We start from the raw sequence: 8900 nt of genomic DNA, 5'->3' as shown, positions 1-8900 counted from the left end.
CGGGGACCCCGCGCCCGCGCGTCACGACCCTGCGCCACGCCGGGGCTTTGCTCGGGCCGGGTCTGCGCCCCAGCCGTCGCCCTTGCCGAGTCGCTCCGGGCCCCTGTTGGGCCGCTTGTTTCTGAGTGTGTTTGTCTCTGAGTCCCCGGGTCACTTTCTGCCTCAGCGTCTCTTTTTCTCGCTGCCTCAGGGTCTCCTCCATCTCTGTTCCGGATCAGCAGGGGCAGACTTATTATTTTTAAAAAATAATTATTTAACTTTATTTATTTTAATTTGACCAGAGAGGGACAGAGAGAAAAAGAGAGAAATCAAACTGCCAGGTCCAGGACTCAAACCGCGGGACCAAGTGAGAGTCCGGTGCCCTTAACCACCACCGCCAGCGAGAGAGAGACACGTGAAGGCCTGCGGGTGGCCCCTCTTGCCCAGTCATGACAGCCCAGGTTCTGGGCTGATTCATGGCGAGAGTTCCCACTTTCCTACAGACATACTAGACTTTTTTTTTTTAATTTATTAATTTAATTTGACCAGAGAAAGAGACACACAGAGAGGGAAGGGGAGGAGTAAGAAAGCAAGCCACCAGATCCGGGACTGGAACCTTGGTCAGCCATGTGGGAGTGTCCAGCGCCTTAACCACCATGCCACCTGCTGGTCCCCCAGACGTAACTAGACTTTGTAGTGCCCACCTCATCCGGTTTCTGTGGCACTCCAAGCTTCAGGGCTTCTTTTAACCTCCTCCTCTGCAGTGACCAGGCCAGGCAGGCTAAGGTTACCCCAAGCACCACTGAGATCTAGCTGCAGCCCTGGGAGGACAAGACGATCTAATTGCCTCCAGTTTACACACGCGGAGACTGGGGGGGGGGTGAAGTGACTCGCTTAAGGACACCAGGCTAGGGGGCAGCGGGCGCAGCCCGGCCCTGGTTTTCCAAGTCCAGGTCATCTCTCAGTGCTTACTGCGCTTCTCATTCTCCAACTGCGCTTTCTCTAGCTGACCTTGCCACACTGGTCGCCTCCGTTTCCCACAAATTCTTCTCTTTTTTAAATAATTACTTTATTGGGAACCAGCAGTTAGCGTAATGGCTATGTCGCTGGACTCCCACGTAGTCGACCGCGGTTCGTGTCCCGGACCTGGTGGCTTGAAACTCACGCCGGGCGCGTGTGCGTGCGTGCCCAAGATCCCGGGAGGAGAATGGAGGAGAGGGGATTGCGGCGTGACCATCCCCCCTGGGGGGTGATTTCTTGCTTTCTGTCTCTATGTCTCTCTCTGTCTGGCGAGCGCACGCGCCCTACAGTGAAAATCTCTCCAAAAAAAAAATTACTTTATTTAGTCATTTATTCACTTTAATTTGACCAGAGAGGGACAGTGAGAGAGAGAGAGAGGAGGAAAGCCACCAGATCCAGGACTCAAACCACGGTGGGAGTTGAGCGCCCTTAACCTGCACGCCACCTGCCGGCCCCAGTTTCCCACAAATTCTTCTTATTCTGGAGTGATTTAATTCCCAGGCTACTGGGGAGAAGAGTGCAGATTAAATGACCAACTTCAAGTCCCTTCCAACACTAAGATACCACAGTTCTTCCATCCCCTGTGCCGTTCAGTCACTGTACCGCTGGCATTTAACCCTTGTTGTTGCCAGTTAACCCGGTAACTGTTGCTGTTACAGGACAGGTGCACTCGCCGGAGAAAGAGAACTCACTCCCCGGGGAACTGGTGGAGAGACAGCCACCATCTAATCCCTTCTCCATCCTCCTCAGAGTTTGGGCACCCAGTGTGTCTCTCAAGCCAGAGTCCAGGCCTCGAACCATGCAGTCGGCAATCAGCCATGTGGGACTCTGCACCTTAGCCTCCATGCCCCTGCCGGTTCCCAGCCAATAGCCTCTGATAATCACCTGTACTTTGCAGATCTAGCTGGGTCCGGCACTTACTCATTCATTGCCTGCGTTGACTTCGCCCGTGGGTAGGAACTGACTTAGCAGATCGCTCCACTCCCTTGAGATGCTTGATTCTTTGTTTTTTTTTTTTTTTTTAATGCTGTCACCAGAGACAGAGAGGAAGAGTTGAGAAATCATCCCCTCAGAGGGAATGACCACATGGTCATCTCTTCTCCTCCATCCTCTTCCTGGGATTTTGGGCACACACAGAACATGTGCCCAGCATGACTTTCAATCCTGGTCTGGGGCTCAAACTGTGGTCAACCACATGGGAGTCCAGGGCCTTTACCTCCATGACACCTGCTGGCCTCTACTCTTGCCCGCTTTACTTCCTCTTTTTTTTCTTTCTTATTTTAATCGACAGAAGGTTCAGGTGCTTGTCAGGGAGAAAGGCTTGGCTGTGCTGCAGTCCCTTTTCCATTTCTCCAGCTTGCTGGGATTTGGGCATGCACACGCGTGCACCCCATGTGACTTGCAAACCACGGGGGCTGGGATTTGAATCTCAGTCAGCTCCCTTATCCAGTAGGCATGGGGCTGGCTCACACTCTTTTTCTTTTCTTTTTGTTTTTTTTTTGGAGAGGTTTTTGCTATAGGGCGCGTGCGCTCGCCAGACAGACAGAGAGAGAGAGACAGAAAGCGAGAAATCACCCCCCAGGGGGGATGGTCACGCCCAATCCCTTCTCCTCCATTCTCCTCTTGGGATCTTGGGCACGCACGCACATGCGCCCGGCGTGAGTTTTAAGCCACCGGGTCCGGGACGCGAACTGCGGTTGACTACATGGGAGTCCAGCGACATAGCCATTACGCTAACTGCTGGCTCATGTTCGTTCTTCTTCTTAAAACAACTTCTCTGAGACAGTTCTAAGAAGTGACACCTTGGGGGCAGGCCAAGGTTGAGCTGAGAGATCCAGGCAAGGCCAGAGGCCAGCAGCTTCTCCCAGTTTGCCCAGGGGAGTGTGCGGGGGTGGGTGTCACTAAGCAGGAAGACAACTGGGAGAATGGGCTGAGGAGAGCAGGCAGTTGTGTTTTCATCATGTTGAGTGCGAGGGGCCCGTATGGCACCCAAGCAAAAATGTGGCGCTGATCTCTGAGAGATCAAATCCAGAGCAAGGGCTGTGTGAGCTGGCGGGTCTCTGTCCGAGTGTTCGACACCCTTTACTGTACTTCTTCACCACGTTGTCTGGCTCCTCTCCCAGACAGTGAGCTCCTTGTGAAGGGACCACGTACATCTTGCTCACTCTGTCTCCTTGGCACGGTCGGTGCACAGAATATCATGAGATCCCATGACGGGGAGCAGGTAGCATGGTGGTTAAGGTGCTGGACTCCCACATGGCCGACTGTGGTTCAAGTCTCGGATCTGGTGGCTTGCTTTCTCACTTCCCCCTCTCTGTCTCTGTCTTATCAAATTAAATAATAATAATGGGGGCCAGCAGTTAGCGTAATGGCTATGTCGCTGGACTCCCACGTAGTCGACCGCAGTTTGAGTTCCGGACCCGGTGGCTTAAACTCACGCTGGGCACATATGCGTGTGTGCCCAAGATCCCGAGAGGAGAATGGAGGAGAAGGGATTGCGGCGTGGCCATCCCCCCTGGGGGGTGATTTCTATCTCTCTGTCTCTCTCTGTCTGGCGAGCGCACGCACCCTATAGCAAAAACCTCTCCCCCCAAAAAAATGATAAATAAAATTAAATAATTATTTTAAAAAAGAATTTATAGGGCACTTGTTCTGTAGACCAGCACTGGCCATCCTCCCAGGGAGTGATTTCTAACTATCCCCCTAGCCCCTGTCTCTCTCCAGCGAGTACACATGCCCTATAGCAAATTTTTTTCTTTTTTAGAGGTTTTTGCTATAGGGTGCATGAGCTCACCAGAAAGACAGACACAGATGAGAGACAGAAAGCAAGAAATCACCCCCTCAGGGGGATGGCCATGCCACAATCCCTTCTCCTCCATTCTCCTGGGATCTTGGGCACGCACACACACACGCCCGGCATGAGTTTAAGCCACTGGGTCCAGGACTCGAACTGCAGTCGACCATGTGAGAGTCCAGTGACATAGCCATTATGCCAACTGCTGGTCCCCCACCCCAGCAAAAATTTTAAAAAGAGTAATTATTAACTTGGTAAAACAAAAAGTTCTGCATGAATGAAATTCATTCAAAGTGTATTACATGGATCTCTGAATACATTTACATATTACAATAGTGTAACCACTGAATTTAAGTAAAACTACAATAGAACCACACTGAGAGGATGGAGGGGATGAGAACTGGGTATTTGATGGAATGAGGAAGGAAAACAGCTGCATTCTTATCTTTCACCAGATAATACATAAAAACTGAAAAAAATTCGGAGTAACCATACAAATCTACCATCTAGAGGACCATTATGGGACTTGTGTGACCATGATGAAATGAAAACTTATACACCAGAAAGAGACGATGCAGGTGTCTACATGGTTCAGACAGATGCCAGATCCGGGACTCAAACCACGGTTGGCCACGTGGAAGTCCAGCACTCTTAACCCCATGCCACCTGCCAGCCCCCCTTTGGGAGGTTTCTATACCCACCTTTACTCACGGCCCAGAACCTGCTATTCTCCCAAGGTCCTGGGCTGAGTCACGTGCTTCTGCCCTCCCAGCACCCCTCTGCTCCCCAAGGCTTGGGCCTCATAGCTCAGGTCCTGGAGAGCAGGCTGCTCCCACCAGCAGCCCAGGAGGGGGTGGGTCAGGTCACTAGCAGAAGCGCCCACTTCACCTTCACCTTCATAAATCCCTTCCAAGCCCCAGCCACGCCAGGCCTGCATGTGGCACTTGGCCTCACAGCAGCTCCGGGGGCAGCAAAACCCCACATTACAGTCCAGGAAAACCCAACTGGACAGGCAGGAGAGCTGCTCAAGACCACAGCTGCTGGATTGAAGCCCTCTATCAGATTCCAAATGCCTGCCTTCTTTCTCTGGGCAAGGTCAGGCAGATTCACGTCCAAGACCCACCCAGTACGTGCCCTGGAACTCAGCGTGAGCTCAGTCCCAAGAGGAACTCTGGTTTCAGGCAATTACCCTGTTTCCTTGATTCTGATATGTTTTTTTAAATTTTTCTTTTTTTATTGTCTCTGTTTCATGAGTGGGAGAGACAGAGAGATGGCACCTCCAACAGGCTCTTGGCACCATGATCCACCCCCTACTCCCATCTCAACTGCAAAGATCACGGCCAGGCAGGCGCAGACCTGGACCCTCCCATGTGGGTCAGCCTTGCAGGGCGTCGCGTTTACCACTGCACAGCACGAAGGCCAAGATGTATTCTTTCTACATTTTTAGATTTGTGATGGAGCACTTGCGGGGGTGGGGAGCCTCCTGCACAGGGTCAGGTCACACTGTGAGCCCTTGCTCCGTCCCTGGCACTCGCATGTGTGCCCAGCGTGTTTCAGGCTGCCCAGGCCGGGGGTTCAAGCCTTAGTCATCACGTGGGATCCTCAGGCTGCCCAGGCTGGGGATTCAAACCTCAGTCACCACGTGGAATCCGGCCTCTCTGAACAGCTTATTCCGACTGATCACGAAGCTGGCCCCTACGATGAAGTCTGAATTTCCATTTTGACGTTTCTAGTATCCAAGTCTTACAAATGTGACTTCCTAAATATTAGGAAATTCAGTAGAGGTATTGGGACCCGCTGCTAGCGTAATGGCTATGTCACTGGACTCCCATGTAGTCGACCATGGTTCGAGTCCTGGACCCGGTGGCTTAAACTCTCTAAAATAAAGATAAACTAAATGAAAGAAGAAAAAAAATAAAAATAAATTTAAAAAAAGAGGAATTCGGTAGGCATTCTAGAGAGCGCTAATCCCTGGACTAGACCGTCTTCGGTCAGCGACCAGCTTGCGTTGTGCCTTTGGGGAGAGGGTTGCCTCCTTGCCCCTCAGGGTGGCAGTGAGCCTGCATTTGGGTACTGACTGCCACCTGACAGCCGTGTGACTTTTTTTCCTCTCTGGGTCTCAGTTTTTTCATTTGTAATTAAAGGGTAGGTCACTGATTTTTCTTCACTTGTTCCTCTTTTAAAGAATTACTTATTGGGACCAACAGTTAGCGTAATGGTTATGTCACTGGACTCCCATGTAGTTGACCGCAGTTCACGTCCCGGACCCGGTGGCTTAAACTCACACCGGGCGCGTGTGTGTGCGTGCCCAAGATCCCGAGAGGAGAATGGAAGAGAAGGGATCGTGTCGTGACCATCCCCCCTGGGGGGTGATTTCTCGCTTTCTATCTCTCTGTCTCTCTCTATCTGGCGAGTGCATGTGCCCTATAGCGAAAACCTCTAAAAAAAAAATGAATAATAACATTTTTAAGTCAATTCTTCATAGCTCCAGATTCTTCTCTTACTTTACGTTCTCTCCTTCTCAGTCTCCTGTCCCTTTCATTTTCTAGAGCCTTTAATGTTGGAGTTCTACTGGGTTCAACCTCAGATCTTAGTTTTTCATGTGTCAACACGCCCCCAAAAAAAAAAAAAAAAAAAAAAGAAAAGGAATTACTTATTTTATTCATTATTAATATATATTTTTAATAATTATTTTATCTAACTTTTATTTATTCATTTATTTTTATGTATTTTTAAAATTTGACCAGAGAGGAACAGAGTGAGAAAGAGCGGGAGAAGGAAGAAAGGAAGCCACCAGGTCCAGGACTTGAACTGCAGTCGGCCGTGTGGGAGTCCAGCATCCTTAGCCACCACACCAGCTGTCAGCCCCCATTATTAATACTTTTTAATTTGCTATAGGTCATGTGCAGTCACTAGAGAGACGGATAGTGAGAATGCAAGTCACCAGGTCCGGGACTAGAACCGTGGTCCGCCATGTGGGAGTGTCTAGCGCTTTAAGCACCATTCTACCTGTTGGTTCCCCCTTTACTCGTTCGTTTAAGTTACAAATTTCTTCAATCAGACATGAATAAAAAGTGAACTGCTCTGGATGAAGGAAGAGTTGGACCTTGGAATCCGCTGTCTCCTCTACTCTCCGCGCCTCTGCAGAGGCTGCCCTCGCTTTGGCGAAGTCCTCTGCGGAGCCCTGGTTTGGGAAGATAGTGCTCTGGGTGCTCTGGGCGGTAGCTGCAGAGCTGCGGGATCTGGGCTCAGGGACAGACTCTGGAAGCTGTGGGTAAGCGTCATCACTTCCTGGCCCGGCCTCCGCGCCTCAGCTGGAAGGTAGTGACTAGTCGGTGTCTAAGAACCTCCTCTGGCTCTAACGTTCCGTGAATGAAAGCTTTAACTGCTTTACCTCAGAGACTCTTGTTGCACATTAGGATCACTTAGGGAGCTTATTTAAAAAAAAATTAAAAGATGGCAGGGCTCCTTGGGACCAGCAGTTAGCATAATGGCTATGTTGCTGAACTCCCATGTAGTTGACCGCGGTTCAAGTCCCGGACCCAGTGGCTTAAACTCACGCCGGGCGCGTGTGCGTGCGTGCCCAAGATCCCGAGAGGAGAATGGAGGAGAAGGGATTGCGGCGTGGCCATCCCCCCCTGGGGAGTGATTTCTCACTTTCTGTCTCTCTGTCTCTCTCTGGCTTTCTGGCGAGCACACGCGCCCTATAGCGAAAACCTCTCCCCACCAAAAAAAAAGGGTGGCAGGGCTCCCATTCCCCATGCTGATGGACCCTGGGGGGGACTTAGGGACTTAGACATCAGTGTTTTCTTCTTCTTTTTTTTTTTTTTTTGAGAATAATTTTATTTAACTTTATTTATTTATTTTTAAAAAGTTGACCAGAAAGAGAGAAAGTGAGGGAGAGAGAAAGAGAGTGAGGGAGAGAAAGCAAGCCACCAGGTCCGGAACTCAAACCGGTCGGCCATGTGGGAGTCCAGCGCCCTTAACCACCACGCCACCTGCCGGCCTTGACATCCGTGTTTTTTAAAGCTCCTCAGACAGGCCCACAGGTGGTATGGAGGTTAAAACACTGGACCCCACATGGCTGGCTGTGCCATTTGAGCCTGAGACCCCTGGCTTGACAATCAGGCTGGGTGCGTGCATGTGCATGCGTGCCCAAAGTCCCAAGAGGAGAATGGAGAAGGGATTGTGACGTGGCCATTCCTCCAGGGAGGGATTTCTCACCTTCCCTTTCTCTGTCTGGCAAGTGCACATTCCCTATAGCAAAAACTTAAAAAAAAAAAAAAGTGGGCTACAGGTGGCATGGTGGTCAAAGCACTGGACTCCCACATAGGTGACTGCAGTTCAAGTCCTGGAGCTGGTGGCTTGCTTTCTCACTCTCCCTTTCTCTTTCTGTCTCTCTCTGGTCAAATTAAAAATAATAATAGGGGCCAGCAAGTGGCGTGGTGGTTAAGGGCCCTGAACTCCCACATGGCCGACAGTGGTTCAAGTTGTGGACCTGCCTGCTGGCTTGCTTTCTCACTTTCCCTCTCTCTCTCTCACTTTCCCTCTCTCTCTCTCTCTCTGTCTTTCTCTGGGCAAAGCAAATGAAAAATAATAATAATGATAGATTAAAAAAAATAATTCTTAAAAAAAAAGTACCACTCCTGATGTAAAGTTTCAGTGAAGGACAAAGATTAAAAACTACAATGACGTTTTGTTTTCCTTTTCAGGTTTTTGCCATCGGGTCCACGTGCTGGAAGGAGACAGGTGGTCCAGTGCCATCGTAATTGAGAGAGGAGCCCTCAGGTCGCCTGTAGGTGCACGAGGTAAGGGAAGTGAGGACAGGTCAGGTGAGAAAGGCCCTGACCGGGAGGCAGCACTTGGGCCAGCGAGGGGCTGGAGTGCGCTCACAGTCGAGCAGGAGAGTAGGAAGAGCTGGCCCTGAAAGAAGTGGCCGCGGCTGTGACTGTGGCTGAGCTAGTGGGGCCAAGTGACCCAAGGGCCAGGGGCTTGTCCTCTTCACTGGTTTTCTCATGGCCTAACCCAGACCGAGCACATGACTGTCCAGTGACGCTGAACGAGAGCTGTGAACTGAGTCTTTGAAGCCGGAGTTCTGTTCTCCACC

Source organism: Tupaia chinensis, unplaced genomic scaffold (genome assembly GCF_000334495.1).
Source record: "Tupaia chinensis unplaced genomic scaffold, TupChi_1.0 Scaffold000377_2, whole genome shotgun sequence".
Taxonomy (NCBI): Eukaryota; Metazoa; Chordata; class Mammalia; order Scandentia; family Tupaiidae; genus Tupaia; species Tupaia belangeri.
Note: the sequence above shows the minus strand (reverse complement) of the source record.